At 44.3% G+C, this 16,741-nt stretch overlaps 1 long non-coding RNA gene across 1 annotated transcript in view; it reads left to right on the forward strand.

The window, feature by feature from the left end:
* LOC135055314 (uncharacterized) overlaps positions 1-7,839 on the forward strand; it is an 86,708-nt gene extending 78,869 nt beyond the window's left edge. Inside the window, exon 3 of the long non-coding RNA XR_010243715.1 lies at positions 7,591-7,839. This is a non-coding gene — a long non-coding RNA (uncharacterized LOC135055314). The remainder of the gene's footprint in view (positions 1-7,590) is intronic.
* The last annotated feature ends 8,902 nt before the right edge of the window (positions 7,840-16,741 follow it).

Raw genomic sequence — 16,741 nt, forward strand, 5'->3', positions numbered from 1 at the left:
TTAATATGACTTTGGTTCGCTAATGCTCTAAGAGCTAAATCTCCTCTCGGAGCGGCAGACAAGGATGTATTAAGTATATAACTGGCTCAGAGTATAATTGGTTCTCGGCTGAGCTAGGATAATGACTTCAGTGGAGTAGATGTATCATGGTCCTTAGAGAGGGTGGGTGGGCATCGGGATGCCCACAGTACAAAACTGAACCAAGATCACAAGTAATCTTCACACATCACAATGAAACTTCTATTCTCCTAAGGGATATCTGACATTTATTATCTATATCTGTTGCTCACAAATTCTCCAGGCACTGAAGTGATTTGAGAATGACGGGACAAGTGGTGTGCTAAGAGCTTTTTGGCTATTAAAAACAGGCAATTGTAAAAAGAAGGCCTGCTGTAATGAGATAGAAGTGGGTTCATATGGTTTCCCGCTGTTTTGGAGCAACATAGGGACTTAACAAGGCCGACTTGAAATTATAAGGGAGGAGTATTGAGACTGTTGCTTTGAATTTTGTTGGCAGCTGGGAAACGTCTCAGTTGTTTCTAACTGGATTGGAAACTGTAGCAGACTTAGGCAACCTGTGACTGGCCTTTTGTTCCTTATGATACTGTACTTATGATGCGTACCTCTGCATTATCATCAAGGAAGGTTTTTTTAATGAACTTTGGGGGCTATTCAGAGTTGGTCGCAGATTTTGCTCTTGCAGCAAAATCTGTAACCATATACTCACTCGCTGGTGGCCGCCCAGCACAGGGCAAGCTGCCCAGCATATGTGGCAAATCAATTGTGATCACATCGTATAGAGGTTGACCCCTGGCTACGCAGCTTGGCCGCCATGTTTACGATCTCATGCTTCCAGGATGCGATTGCATGGTGATGGGTCGAGCACTCGCACTATGGCGGGTGCAAGTGCGCAGACCCTATCGACGTGGCCGCTGCATGCGAACGCTGTGACTGTATCCATCTCTGAATAAGGCCCTTTGCCACTGAAGAACTGCACTGCATCTATAATTGCAGGTATCCTTTACAGCAGGGGTGGGGAACCTCCGGCCCTTGGGCCGTATAAGGCCAACAAAGCTGTTTGTTCCGGCCCACCCGCCGCTGTATGTCAGCGAGACACTCCGCCGCTCAGTCCAGTGGTGGTGTGTCGCAGCTGTCAGGGCAGGGAGGAGAGCGCAGCTATGTCCGGCGGTGGTCCGCAAGCTCTGCTTGGCTCACGAACCGGCAGCTGGTTTGAGGTCCTACACGCCGCCTGACAGCTGCGCTCACCTTCCTGCCCTGACCCCTGACACACGCCGCTGCCGGACAGAGCACTAAGGGGCAGGAGAGGCGCTGTCCCCTGACACAAAGCAGCAGCAGCAGTGGTGAGCAGCACAGTGGGGTGGGGGTGCACGTGTGAGGCAATATATATCTGGCACTTTGGGGCAATGTGTATCTGGCCTTTGTGGGGCAATGTGTATCTGGCACTGTGGGGCATTTGTGTATCTGGCACTGTGGGGCATTTGTGTATCTGGCACTGTGGCGGCATATGTGTATCTGGCACTGCACTGGCATATGTCTATCTGGCACTGCACTATTGGTGGCATATGTGTATCATGTCCCATTTTAATTGGCTACACCCATTTTTTGGCGCACGCACCCAGTACCACTAAGGGGGAATAACTACTGGGGGCAGGCTAATGTTTAAGTTGATAATTTTTGTATGGCCCCCGAAGGATTTTATAAATATCCAAATGGCCCTTGGTAGAAAAAAGGTTCCCCACCCCTGCTTTACAGGCTCTCGTACTCATAGGTGAATACCCCTTTCCATATTTACCTGTTTTTCAGGTGTCTTGCAGGAGTCTATTAGATGAGGGCTGAATAAGCACGAGACAATATAAGAGCCCCATTTTTTGTGATTGGTTGTTTATGACAAAGCAGTTGCTAGGTAGTTTTTCCAAGGGACCTTGGGAATTTTCTATAGGTTGTTTTCCTTGTCCATCAGGATTTGTGGGTGTAAGCTACAGTGCATATAAAAGCTTGGGTCATGTGCTTCATACTTCCTCTTGCCATTTGGACAGCCCCTCCCGCCCTCCCTCATGTTTTTCTCTGATGTCAATTTTCTGTTCTGGTTTTCTCTTTTGTCGGCTATTAAATGCCAGATAGGCGGGAAAGTTGCTACCAGCCAGCGGTCATATATGCCTAAGTGGTCATTGTGGGGCACCCTCTTTCGGAATGGACGGCAAGTGTGTCCTTACCCTGCGGTTGGACAATCGGACGCTCCCCTAGGGGAGCATCCATATTTGCCAGAGGAAAGAGTGGTGGGTCCTGCACAATGCGGGTTAGGCATTTGGGAGGTGGTTGTTGTGGTAGTCCCCTCCTCAGTTTCGGTGATATAATCAGATGACTGGAGCTGGCGTTTGGTAGCGCCTTTATCTTTGCCATCCTCCAACATAAAATCTAGTTTAAAGTTCCGGTTAGTCACCAATAAATACCGTCTGACATTTTAAATCTAGCTATTGGTGTCCGTGTCTTTATTTGTAGTGCTAAGCTAGCTTAAAGTTAAAGTGTAAGGGATCGCAATAAAATGATGGGTGCCTTATAGTTTTACTTAGGAGTGAAATTAGGACTTTATTTAATTTAATGTGCCAAATATATAAACTGTGTGTTATGTAGTGTATTGGTGTTTGCACCTACTCCTGTGGATTCCAATTTTCTATGTATTGACAGTGACACGCATTCAGATTTTTGTTAATATCAGGACCGATCCAACCTTTCTGGTTGGTTTGTGGGTCTGAAAGACCTTGCACACAATGATACCCTCTACAAATACATGTACAGTAAAAAATAAATCTTGTATTTTTATATCTGGTGTATTTATAGGTGCATTCTGGGCTTAGGCCTTTCCAACATGGATCACCTGTTTCCCTGCACGGGTGGTCTTCAGGTTGCCGGCGGCCGAGCTCCCGGTGACCACCATACCGGCGCCAGAATCCCGACTGCCGGTATACCGAAATCTTTTCTCCCTCTTCAGGGTCCACGACCCCCCTGGAGGGAGAATAGATAGCTTAGCGTGCCACCGTGCCTGCAGCATGGCGAGCGCAGCGAGCCTGCAAGGGGCTCATTTGCGCTCGCCCAGCTGTCTGTATGCCGGCGGTTGGGATTCCGGCGCCGGTATGCTGGTCGCCAGGACCCCAACCGCCGGCAAACCATACTACACCCCCCTGCACAAGTGTCCAAAAGTTCACACGACAGTCCATTCCTGGTTCTACATATCAATACACGTGCCTGATCTTTGATTGACATTTGCTGTTCAATGTGCTGTAAGTCTGAGTGGCATAAAAGAATTGATGGTCACTTGCTGTTTCGGCACCGAAGTACCTAATAGCTGTCTCATTTACTACTGCAGCGTACTCACCATTAGCTCTAGTCTCATTAATGTTTGGGGAATGCTTTCAGAGATAGCTTTAATAGATATTATAAGATGCTCTGCGCATTCCAACCAACTTCATCAGTCCAATAAATGGCTTGTACACTATTCTTACTGCTCCCATTAGAGACTATTACATGTTACACTCTGTTCTCATTGACGTTATACTCACATCTGCACTATATTTCTGTCATTCTGACCATTCAAAAGTAGAGCTGTGTGGCGTGCACTTTTTGTGTTTTGGTTTTGGATCTGGATCCCCGCTCGTGTTTTGGATCTGGATAGGTTTTGCCAAAACCACCCTTTCGGGTTTTGGTTTTGGATCTGGATGATTTTTGAAAAAAAAAAACCCCCATAAAAATAGCAAAAATCCTAGAATTTGGGGGTAATTTTGATCCTACGGTATTATTAACCTCAATAACATTCCTTTCCACTCATTTCCAGCCTATTCTGAACACCTCACACCTCACAATATTGTTTTTAGGCCTAAAAGTTGCACCGAGGTAGCTGTATGACTAAGCTAAGCAACACAAGTGTGCGGCACAAACACCTGGCCCATCTAGGAGTGGCACTGCAGTCTCAGACAGGATGGCATTTAAAAAAAACTAGTCCCCAAACAGCACATCATGCAAAGAAGTAAAAGAGGTGCAATAAGGTTGCTGTATGACTAAGTTAAGCGACACAAGTGTGCGGCACAAACACCTGGCCCATCTAGGGTTGGCACTGCAGTCCCACTGCACTAATGGCGGATACCGATGGACATCTAACACCAACATAGCTGTCAAGGCCTCAGTTATCTGCTTTGCAACAGGATGACTGCTGTCATATTTCATCTTCCTCGCAAAGGACTGTTGGACAGTCATTTGCATAGTTGAAGTAGTACAAGTATTCTTCCGACTTCCCCACTGGGATGACGATCGACTCCCAGCAGCAACAACAGCAGTAGAAAGAAGTGGTTCTTGATTTTCCCTGTTTTATCCTCCAAATTTTCGTTCCTCATTATTTTCTGGAGTTAGATAACAAAATGCGTACCTCTACACCACACAGGGCAAACCCTGTAATATTATTTGGATTAAATATTAATAACCCCTTTATTTAGAGTAAATAATGTACAGCACAAGACAGCACCACTGAACTTATATGGCAGCACCACTGGACTGGACTTATACGGCAGTAGCACTGGACTGGATTTATACGGCAGTATCAGTGGACTTATACGGCAGTACCATTGGACATATACGGCAGTATCACTGGACTTATAACGGCAGTATCACTGGACTTATACGGCAGTATCACTGGATTTATACGGCAGTACCACTGGATTTATACGGCAGTACCACTGGATTTATACGGCAGTACCACTGGACATATACGGCAGTACCACTGGACATATACGGCAGTATCACTGTACTTATACGGCAGTATCACTGGATTTATACACCAGTATCACTGGACTTATACGGCAGTACCACTGGACATATATGGCAGTATCACTGGAATTATTGGAGAGTTGGCTAGTATGCATTTAATAAGTTGTAGCTGTTGTAGTTACCATCCTTTTGCAGTAGATATTATTGAGGCTCACCGTGTATAGGGAGTCCTTTCATTTGAGCCAAGTAAAGATGGGTGACCATAGAGCATACAGTAGGTCCCATTTATTTATTGAGGCTTGTGCTGTTTGCCTGTCAGTAATTTCGTTTGCCACTATATTCATAATTGAGAAGCTGAGATGTTGGTGTTGTTATTTATAGAATAAGTAGTGTTCGCCTATTTTTTACTATCACTACTTGGGAACCCTGTCAGCGACTGAGCTGGAGGAGATCAGGAGCAGCTGTGGCAGTCCATCACTGCCGGGCTGCCTCTGTAAGCCCAGTATCGGCAGCAGCGAAGTAGAAATAGAACCAGAGCAGAAGTAGGCATATTGGGGGTCATTCCGACCCGTTCGCATGCTGCGGTTCATCGCAGCGGTGCGAACGGGTCGGTTCTGTGCATGTGCGGCGGACGCAATGCGCAGGCGCGTCGTTGCTCAGCGATGGCAGTTGCTGGGCAATGACACCGGGAATGAAGAAAGTGGTCGCAGCGCGGACCGCAAGAAGATTGACAGGCGGGAGGCGGATCAGGGCGTCTACTCCTGTTTTCTGGGTGGGGAGATCCGAACGCTGGCGTTTTGAGGCGTTTGAAGGGCGGCTGTCTGATGTCAATTCTGGGACCTTCATCGCTGGATTCATCGCACAGGGTAAGTAACTGCGGAGCTAGTCTTCTTTTACAGAAAACTTTTTTAGCATAGCAGGGCTGCACAAGCGATCACATCCTTGCTATGCTAAATTACACTCCCCCATAGGTGGCGTCTAGTTGATCGCACTAGCAGCAAAAAGTTGCTACGTGCTCATACTGGAGCCAATTCAGATGGGGTTGGAGTTGCTATCACTGCTACTTCTTGGAAGTAGCAGTTATAGCGCTGCATGGTAATGCAGTAGGAGGCGTCTATTACAAGCAGACGCCTTCTTGGACCCAAATGTATTAAGCGTAAAAAAGTGATAAAGTGGAGAGTGATAAAGAGTGATAAAGTACCACCAAATCAGCTCCTAACTGTCATTTTACAAATACAGACTGAAACATAGCAATTAGGAAGCTGATACTGGCTGTTCATTTATCACTCTTTCCGGGAGTTTGAAAAGTTAGTTGGAAGTATGTTTTTTCCTATCTAATAGACAGGAAAAAAGTAAAACAGACACCCAACCGACTTCTCAAACATTTGAATTCCACCCTTTGGGTCTATTTACTAAGCCTTGGGTGGAGATCAAGTAGGTGGAGATAAAGTACCATCCAATCAACATCTAACTGCCATGTTACAGCTGTGTCTGAAAAATGACAGTTAGGAGCTGGTTGGCTGGTACTTTATCTCCGTCCACTTTATCTCCATCCAAGGCTTAGTAAATACTGTAGACCCCTGTATCAGTACCCACTTTATCACTAGTTAAGGCTTAATACATGTGGGCCTGAGTCTGTTAGTCTGCAAAGAGAGAGAGAAAGAAAGAACGCCATTTGGAGAAATATTTAATATGGTTGACTAAAAGTACACCACGGTGTGTGTATGTGTGTGTGTGTGTGTGTGTGTATATATAACAAAAAGTTTGTGCAGTCTCTGCACAGCCCAGGACTTACTCTTCCAGTGCGATGATCCGGTCCGGAGCTGACATTAGAAACCCTCCCTTCAAATGGCTGGACACGCCTGCGTTTCTGCGGACACTCCTAGGAAACTGTCAGTTGACACTCACAAATGGCCTCTTCCTGTCAATCTTCTTGCGATCGCCGGTGCGATCACTTTCTTTGTTCATCTCGTCGCTGTTCGGCCATCCCCGTCGCGTGTGGTGATGCGCCTGCGCATTGCGGTGCATACGCATGCGCAGTTCTGACCTGATGGCAGCGCTGCACAAAAAGCTAGCATGCGATAAGGTCTGAATGACCCCCTGTGTGTTCACCTCTACGTGAATGACTGATCATTCTGGGCTTTACTAGTTTCCTGTGCGATGATATCGTTTGATGTTTCATCATATGTGCTTTTGAGAAAAGTTATTGTGTGTTTTAGGATATAACATGTTGAAGTAATTGGTTAACTGTATTTTCTATTAGTCATGGCCAAAGAAGAGCTACAGCAGTTAGGATAATTGCCAAGAGACCCATTACCTCTAGATTACCTATAACCTAACCATTTTGTCAAATATCTATATTGTTTTATTTGTCTCAGACTACATGTCATTTGTATGCCTGTCATTATTTTCTGCATACTATTCCCTGGACCCCTGTCTTCTTGCTCCCCTTTAATAAATTTGCTAGATTATTCTGTTTATCAAGGCTGTCACGTTAAGTTATTTTACTGTGTGTATATGGAGCTAGCCTCTCTGCTACAGCCTGAGAAGAAAAGCTCATGAAGAGAGAAAGGGAAGATCCACTGGAACTGTAAGTTACCATCTAGACCTAACTTACCTAGGCCCACACCAACACCCAGGGTACCACAATAGTAACATAGTATGTGATATAAATGCGAGCAGAGATATAAATCATTGTTTAAGGAGATGTTCTATAGCTGTCAAAATATTGTGTGCTGTGTTATAGATTTAAGACGAAAATAGCCCCATCTAGAGGTCATGTTTGAAGCTGATCTGTGCCTGTGTCTTCTGCAGATACTCTGGAACTTTCCTAATGAACAACATCTGGAGAGATATTTGCTACAAAGTGACAGCGTCTGATGAATGATATTCACACCAAGATTCAGCAATAGATTTATCTCCAGCTGTGAGCATGCTGTGTAGACTTATGAATGAAGGAGGTCACATTTCCACAGGAGTGCTGTGCGTGGCATAACTGATGAAACATATATGGACATATATAGACACGAAGAGGAGAGAGAATATGTGCCGATTTCACATATAAAGCACAAAGATACCTTTAAAATACTTTTGTAATCATTTCACTTTTAGTTTTTATACATCGCAGTGTCAGACTCCTTTCGGATTCACTGTACCTGGATGTGATTTATCAAGCTCTGCTAGGTAACGCCCTCTGAAGATGGTGTTATCTGCTGTAGCCTATGGGTAACATTAGACAAAAATTACCAGGAGAGGGTTTCTCCAGAACCCTCCCCAGCAATGACCGCAGCACATACATGGTCAGCAGGCCATGCATGCACAGAATGGCCGTGACTTCCGAAGAAGAAGTGAAATTATAACTCTTGTAATCGTTTCACGTTATATATATATAAATATATGGATGGGCAGTAAGGATGGTGTAATGGTTAGCATTACTGCCTCACAGCACTGAGGTCATGGGTTCGATTCCCACCATGGCTCTATCTGTGCGGAGTTTGTATATTCTCCCCGTACTTGTGTGGGTTTCCATTGGGTACTCCGGTTTCCTCCCACAATCCAAAAATATACTGGTAGGTCAATTGGATCCCAACACAAATTAACCCTAGTATGAATGTGTGCTTGTGTACATGTGGTAGGGAATATAGATTGTAAGCTCCACTGGGACAGGGACAGATGTGAATGGGCAAATTGTTTCTGTAAAAGCGCTGCGGAATATGTGTGCACCAGTGGCGTAAGTTCGTCCCAGTTGCCCGGATGCAAGATAAATATTGGTGCCCCCCTATTTCCTATATTAAGATAAATATATGTGTGTGTGTGTGTGTGTGTGTGTGTGTGTGTGTGTGCGTGCGTATGTATGGAGTGTTCTGAAAAAAGTGTATATACTGCATTTATACATTTAATTGTCTTTTATTTTAAATCACACATTTCTTAGCAGTCATACCCAGGATTAGAACCCATGACCTGTTACACTAACAGCAGACACTTTACTGATGGAGTTATTTGCTCCTGTAGAGGAAGCATGAGAATTCTAACTATATGAAGTTACGTGTAATTGTCAGAGAAGTATCTTCATATAGTTAAAATTCTCATATTTCCTATACAGGAGCAACAGCTTCATCAGAAAGGCGCCTGTTTTCAGTGTAATAGGTTGTGGTTTCTAATCCTGGGTGTGACACTTGTAAAATGTGTATATTCAGTATAATAAAGAGGGTGTGATTTGCAGCTGTCAATTAACTTAATTCAATTCAATGGTGTCACTGAATGGGAGGAGAGGTGCCCCCCTTCAGAGCAGGAGACCGGCGGCAGATGACTCCGTTGCCTCCCAGAGTTCTGCCTCTGGTGTGCACTATATACAGTAATTAACTGGTAATAAATAAATATAGTCCAAAACCTGATAAATAATAAATATACCCCAGATGCTGATTTAATAGCCCTAGGTACCGTGGAAACATGGCCATTTATGGCAGCATACTAAGTAAAATACGTATACTAGCGGAAAATACTGTATGTTTAAAGCATATATGTTTTAAGCAGATACCAGTCACCGTCATTTACTTGAAGATGATAACTGGTCCTTCAATTTTGTTTTTTTAACATCAATAGTTTTTATTGAAGAATCAGTTTTCTGGGAGGGGGGGTACAGAATGAGATATAGAGAAGGGAAGGAGGGATCAAAGCCAAAGGGATTAAGACATATGAACATAGGACATGTAAACACAATGTCGACAGTAAATACCAGTCAGATAAACAATATTACTTTCATACCTAATGTTTGTTTTAATCAGTCAATAAATGTAAAAGTGCTACCACCACTAGCGCTCATAGCCAAGAGTAGTAGCTGCAAAATCGGTGGGGCAAACACCGTAGGATTCTTGCCAAAAAGTTGCTGCCATCACTGGGCTATGACAGGTTATATAAACAATACAACAAATAATAAAAAACCTCTAAAGCGCAAACCAGATGAGCAGCCCAAATTAGTAACAGGATCATCAAAAGTTCATCTATCTTGAATTTCAGAAAACAACTAGTATAATAAACCAATGTTTAAAAGAAGCTGATTTGCAATGCCTTTGCTTTGCATTTTTTTAATTGTTGATGGTGTATAAATAAAATCCCCTTCTAAAAGGAAATATAAAACTGTAACACATTCCACACTGAATGCTGACAAATTCTAATACCTCTTTTCCGCTAAAAACCCAGGTCCGGCCTGGGTAATTGAACATGGTTTTAAGCCATGTAACAGCGGCTTGAAACCGCGTTCACACCGCAAGCTGGAACCGGGTTAGTGGCGGGTCTTCCCTCTGCAGGAGCTTGGAGATGACATCATCTCCAAGTGACGGTGAGCCGACGCTTCATAAGCTTTTAAAGGGACCTGGGTCAGGTTGACCCAGGTGACCCGTTAACAATGCAGCCTTACCCGGATCCAAACCTGGTAACTACCAGAGTCCGATTACCAGATCTCTAAACCTACTGTAGGTTATTTTTCAAGGGCCCCTTTTATACTGATCTGCTACCCGGGTAAACCTGGCAATAACCCGGGTTATTGCAACAATGGAAAAGGGGTATTATTTGCAAGTTCTAAAGACACTGTAAAAGAAAGGGGAATGGCTGCCTCTAAGCCATACCTGCCTACTCTCCTGGGTGGTCTGGGCGACTGATGACACAATTTGTGCTGAATTGCCTTATTGTGACCACACCCAATACTTTACAATGCAGGCAATTGTGGTTTTATATACTGAGGCCACAATGTTTCAATCGCACCATCATGCCCTGCGCTACCCAGTTGGCCACTCCACAACCCCCTGCATTACCAACCTGTCTGCCCCCTCCTAGAGGTAATATGCCTACATCTTACCATGTAAATCCATGTACTTCCTGTAGAAAGTGGTGCACTCACTGAAAAATAACCATAAGCACTGATGGAGACACATATAATCTGTTTTTAATGCATTTAATTTCTATGCATAGTAAGTTAATGTATAGCTTTCCCTCACACTCATCATTCTATAAGACCATTTTCTACAGTAATACCAGGATCACACACTTTGTCAAAATGATTCTGCATCAGCTCTGTGTAATGTAAACGGTTCCCGTAGCAACTAACAGCTTTTTCCAACCCTTACAAATATTTTTTTACTGACGTTATGAAGAAAACACAGATGACTAATATGTTTACTGACACTTTCATACTGTAGCAAGTTGTAGTCAGAATTGAAGGTGGCAGCTTCGTTTGAAGGATAACTGAGAACTGATCAGAATTAAGGGATCTGTAGAGCAACACAATCTCAAAATAATTGGTGTATACTAAGCAGCAATACATGATTGGGAATACATATGAAATCCCGGCGGCCGGGATGTCAGTATCCTGACAATCGGAATGCCGGCAGTGGGGCGAGCTCTACGAGTCCCCTTGCAGGCTCACTGCGCTTGCCACGCAGTGGGCTTGGCTCGCTGCGATCGCCACACGATCTATTCCTACTCTATGAGTGTCGTGTACAGCCCTAGTGTGGGAATAGCCCCTGTGAGCCGGTATTCCAGCATTGGTATCCTGACCGTCCGCAAATTGATTGCCTCTCCATGATTATATCGTTAGAAGAATGTGTAACCTATGACCTGAACTATTTTATTACTGAGTAGTGAAAACATGACTTCATTTTTAATTACACTTTTCAACCCAGGCAACTAAATAGGGATGCATGTCTTTTTTTTATAAATATTTAGATTGTAAACTAATCACAACATATATTTTGCATCAAACAAATATTTACTAGTACTATTTTATTGCCTGCATTAATAATGTATAACGCTGTGTGCAGTGCGTGTGACTACAGGTGCAGAACTGTATGGTAAATGTGATTCTTCTGCTGGCTGAAAATTGCCATGCTTTCCGCTGGTGGAACTGTGACTAATTCATCTAACATCATTCAGTATTTATGTGACAAGCAGTCACATTGTAAGTAATACAAATAAAACAAGCGTTGGCTCTCTCCAGTGCTGGAACTCAAGCTGTCTGCAGTTGCCTCTGATGTAAAGCTTTGTTCCCGCTAGACTGCTCTCCCATAGTGACAGATCCAGATGGAGGTGTTATGTGCCATATCGCCAGGCTCTGTAATTTTTTTGTGTTTTTTTCTTTCATTCCGTCTCTTTACTTACTATGATTATTTTATGGTTCCAAAGGAAAAATCATTTAAAACAAATTAAGCTGCTTACATCATAGACAAGGATGCTGTCTTGTAGCCGGAATTTTCTTATGCACCTCCCAATTCCTCATTCTTCCTGTTTGACCTCCAACATGCCCCCACTTCTTTGCTAAACATACTTCTACCTGCCACCAGATGGATAGATTTTTGCACACTTCTCTATTTATGTTAAACTGTATGGATTTCAGAGTATACATAATCAGATAGCTCTATCTATTTATAACCCTTTAGTTATACAGTATAGTGTCAACCTATACAGCAGAGATTTACAGATAATGGTGGTCATTCCGAGTTGATCGCAGCCAGCAACTTTTAGCTGCTGCTGCGATCAATAGTCCACGCCTATGGGGGAGTGTATTTTAGCTTAGCAGGGCTGCGATCGCTTGTGCAGCCCTGCTAAGCTAAAAAAAAATTCAAGCAGAAGTAGACTAGGGCTGGACATACTTAACCTCTGTGATGGATCCAGTGATGATGGTCTCGGCTTTGACGTCACTCCTCTGCCCTCCGTTGTCCTGGACACGCCTGCGTTTTACTCACCACTCCCCGAAAACGGTCTCCAACGGTCCGTATCCGCCCATCCACGCCTCCTTCCTGTCAATCTTCTTAGCGGTCGCCGCTGCAACCGCTACCGTCGGTGGCCGCCACGTAACCCGGCGACCCCTGTCGCCGGGCAACATCGCGCACAGCGGCCACCGCGCATGCGCATTCTGCACCCGTTCGCACCGCAGCGAAAAACAGCTCTGTGCGAACGGGTCGGAATGACCCCCAATTTCTAATCCTATAACCTCATATGAGTCTAGTAGAAGTATCGCCTTTAAAACAGACAAATCATTCCCGAAATAAAATAACGCAAAGGCTGAAGAACAAACTAAAGAAAAAACTAATACATTGTTCTGTCCTTCATTACATTGCACAGCACCGCATACGATAACGTCTGATTGGTCGTGCAGCACAGCCAACCAGAAGATCTCGTATGCGACCATCAGGAGCGCGCATTCCTGAGTACACACTGAATGATTTCACGATTTGTCGTTCCAATATGACAAATCGTGAAGATATCGTTCTAGTGTGTACCCAGCCTTAAAGTGCTAACATACTGAAATGATTGTAGGGGTGATGCGATGATTTCGATATATCGGATAGATATATCGTTAGTAAAAGTGTAAATCGTTTGCATTTCGGTCCCATGGGTCATTTGCTGCAGGGAAAATCTGAAGCTATTGTTAACGATAGCATGCTCCTGGATATGGCTACTCTTAGATGTTTTGCAAGATCTTTAAGATACAGATTGAGTATCCCATATCCAAAATGCTTGGGACCAGAAGTATTTAGGATATTGGATTTTCCCGTATTTTTGAATAATTGCATCCCATAATGAGATTCATGGCGATGGGACCTAAGTCTAAGCACAGAAAGCATTTATGATTCATATACACCTTATACACACAGCCTGAAGGTAATTTTAGCCAATCTTATTAATAACTTTGTGCATTAAACAAACGTTTGTGTACATACACACAATTAATTTAAGTTTCATATAAACCTTATACAAGCCTGAAGGTCATTTAATACAATAGTTTTGATATCCTTGTGTATTAAACAAAGTTGGTGTACATTGAGCTATCAGAAAACAAAGGTTTCACTATCTCAGTCTCAATCAAAAAATTCCGTATTTCGGAATATTTGGATATGGGATACTCAACCTGTATATCTTATGTGTATTGCATTATATCATAAGTCCGGGACTGCTGGGGAGTTCAAGGAAAATCATTAAGGTCTTGCACCCTTAATGCACCCTAAGATGCCTGATTGTGTTTGGCCCCGGCTTTCGCAATAGGCATTCTTCTAGTGCAGGCTTTCCCAACCACGGTCCTCAAGGCACACTAACAGTGCATGTTTTAGTGATATCCAGGCTTCAGCACAGGTGACTTAATTAGTAGCTCAGTTATTTTGATTTAACCATCTGTGCTGCAGCCTGGATATCACTAAAACCTGCACTGTTGGTGTGCCTTGAGGACCGTGGTTGGGAAAGCCTGTTCTAGTGCATGAAACAGCAGTTGCACTAGCACAGGGCTGGCCAAACCAGTCCTCAAGCTCTACCAACAGTTCACATTTTCCAGACCACCTAGCTGGTGCACAGGTGTAGTCATTACTAATTAAGATGTGCTGCATTCAGTCCTAACTGACAATTCTACAGATCTCCAGGAGGCCTGGAAAACATGAACTGTTTTTAGATCTCGAGGACCGGTTTGGCCAGCCCTGTACTAGCAGGACCAACACTCACAAACAATGGCATGTTGCCAATTTGACATTTTTGGCAGCAATTTTTTTTTTAGAGGTGATGTTTTCTTTAACACTGTGAAATATTGGCTAGATTTCAGGTGCCCATTTCTTAAACTTTATGGCCCCTGGTTACTGGACCACCTTTAGTAGATGTTGAAGTACTATCGTGACTATCATGATTCATTGTCCGGTTTGGGTTTTGGATTTCATCCGTGACTAGCTTTTGGTTTTGGATTTATTTTTTCCAATTTACAAAAAAGCTAAAATCACATAATTTGGACATTTTTTTGTTCCTGGAGTATTATTATCCTCAGTAACATTATTTTCCACTAATTACCAGTCAGTTTTGACCACCTCACAGCTCACAATATTGTTTTCATGTGCTTTAGGCCAAAGGCTGCAGTGAACTGGCTGGTTACTAAGTGACAAAGCAGTGGCACAAACACATGGCAGTTTATAGCACATCTTAGAAATATTGCCACACAGCAGTGGCACAAATGAAAAGTGGTGCAAGATTGAATTGTCCTTGGTACTCTCACCCACCCTTATGTAGGATATTAAAAAAGGACATGCACAGTTTAACAAATCAAGCACTTCAGCGACAGTGACTGACACTTTTGTGTGCTTGGTTTGTTTGGGCACCCACAAAAAAAAGCTACCAATGGACTTAACGCAGGTATGCTAACAGCTCTGCAGTGGAAAGATGTCATTGGCACTACTATCCTCACCCTCATCAGTGTGAACATCAGCCTCACAAAGTATCAATTCATCCCCACTGGAATCCCCCATTACAGAAGTCTCTGTACTTTGATACAATTGCCAGTAAAGGTCTTCCTCATGGAATTTGTAGTTCATTTTGATAAATATCATCTTTTCCACATTTTGAGGAAGTAACCTACTACTCTGATCGCTACTAAAGTTCCCGGCTGTGCTGAAAACTTTCTGAGTACACACTGGAGGGTGGGCAGCTTAAGTAATGAAAAGCCGGTTTGTACAAGAACCTCCAAATTGCTTTTCTCTTACATCCTAGAGGATGCTGGGGTCCACATTAGTACCATGGGGTATAGACGGGTCCACTGGCACTTTAAGAGTTTGAGAGTGTGGGCTGGCTCCTCCCTCTATGCCCCTTCTACCATACCCAGTTTAGAAAATGTGCCCGGAAGAGCCGGTCACAGCTAGGGGAGCTCTACAGAGCTTCTTTAGAAAAAGTTTATTTTAGAGTTTATTATTTTACTGGGAGGCTGCTGGCAACAGCCTCCCTGCTTCGAGGGACTAAGGGGGGAGCAGTGTCTGCCCTGCGAGGTCTGAGCCACTATCTCCACTGACAGGACACTGAGCTCCTGAGGGGATCGAACATTCCCCGTCACAGGGGATCGTTCACCCCGGCAGCATGCCGCCACCCCCTTACAGAGCCAGAAGGTCAGAAGAGGCGAGATATGGCGGCACAAGGGTAGGAGCGCAGCTCTGAGCAGCTGCGCTCCGGGAAGGCTCAGCGGCACACAGTGTAGACGCTTTGAGGGGCGTCCTGAGCCAGCGTCTTAATACCCTACACTGGTCACAGACGCTAACCGGAGACTGAATGCATAGGTTAGCGCCAGAATCCTCCGTACTCAGATGCTCACAGGGGACGGAATCCCCCGCCTTGCGACGGAGTCCTCAAGCCGATATAAAGAATTTGTGCGGGAAGACGCGCCATCTTCATGGGGCAGCGCTTCTCCTCAGAGCGGACCCAGCAGCGTTCATTGCCATTTTCCTGCCTACAGTTCCTGTACACAGACGCTGACAGAGCTGTCCATCCAAGCAACTCCAGCTATCCTGTGCAGTACCAGGCGGTGAATTAGATCTGTGTAACTATTACAGTACACAGTGGGCGCTATATAACAGTGCTGTGTGTGGGTTGGCTCTGAACTCTGTGTCTCTCTTGCCGTTCTCAGGGGGGAAACTTTGTCTAACCTTCCCTGTGTGTGTGTGTGGAGTGTTTGGGGTCTCCAGTTAGCTATGTCCAGGGACTCTGTGTCAAATGCAGCTGAGGATATGTCCTCTCAGGATGATCTCATTCCATGTAATCAGGATTGCACTGTTATAGCGCAGATACCAGCAAGGGAGCCTGAGTCGTTATCCTCTATCAAAACTATGATTTCTCAGATTTCTGCTAGGGTTGCTCAGAATGAATGTGAAACTCAGGTTTTACAGAATTCTATGACAGTTTGGTCTGATTCTGTTACCTCAGGACCCCCCTCTGTGGGTTCCCACAAATGTGCTCTTGCCCAGATCATGCAAGATGATACGGATATCGATTCTGACACTGCAGACAGTGATGGGTACATGCTCAGGGGGGGGGCCGCATCTCTTGCAAAAGGGTTGCAGTTGATGATAGAGGCTATAAGAGATGTGTTGCATATTACTGATACAACACCTGGACAGGTTGAGGAGGCTTACTTCACTGACAATAAGAAAGCCTCGCTAACCTTCCCTGCGTCCAA

This window comes from Pseudophryne corroboree, chromosome 3 (genome assembly GCF_028390025.1).
Source record: "Pseudophryne corroboree isolate aPseCor3 chromosome 3, aPseCor3.hap2, whole genome shotgun sequence".
Lineage (NCBI taxonomy): Eukaryota > Metazoa > Chordata > Amphibia > Anura > Myobatrachidae > Pseudophryne > Pseudophryne corroboree.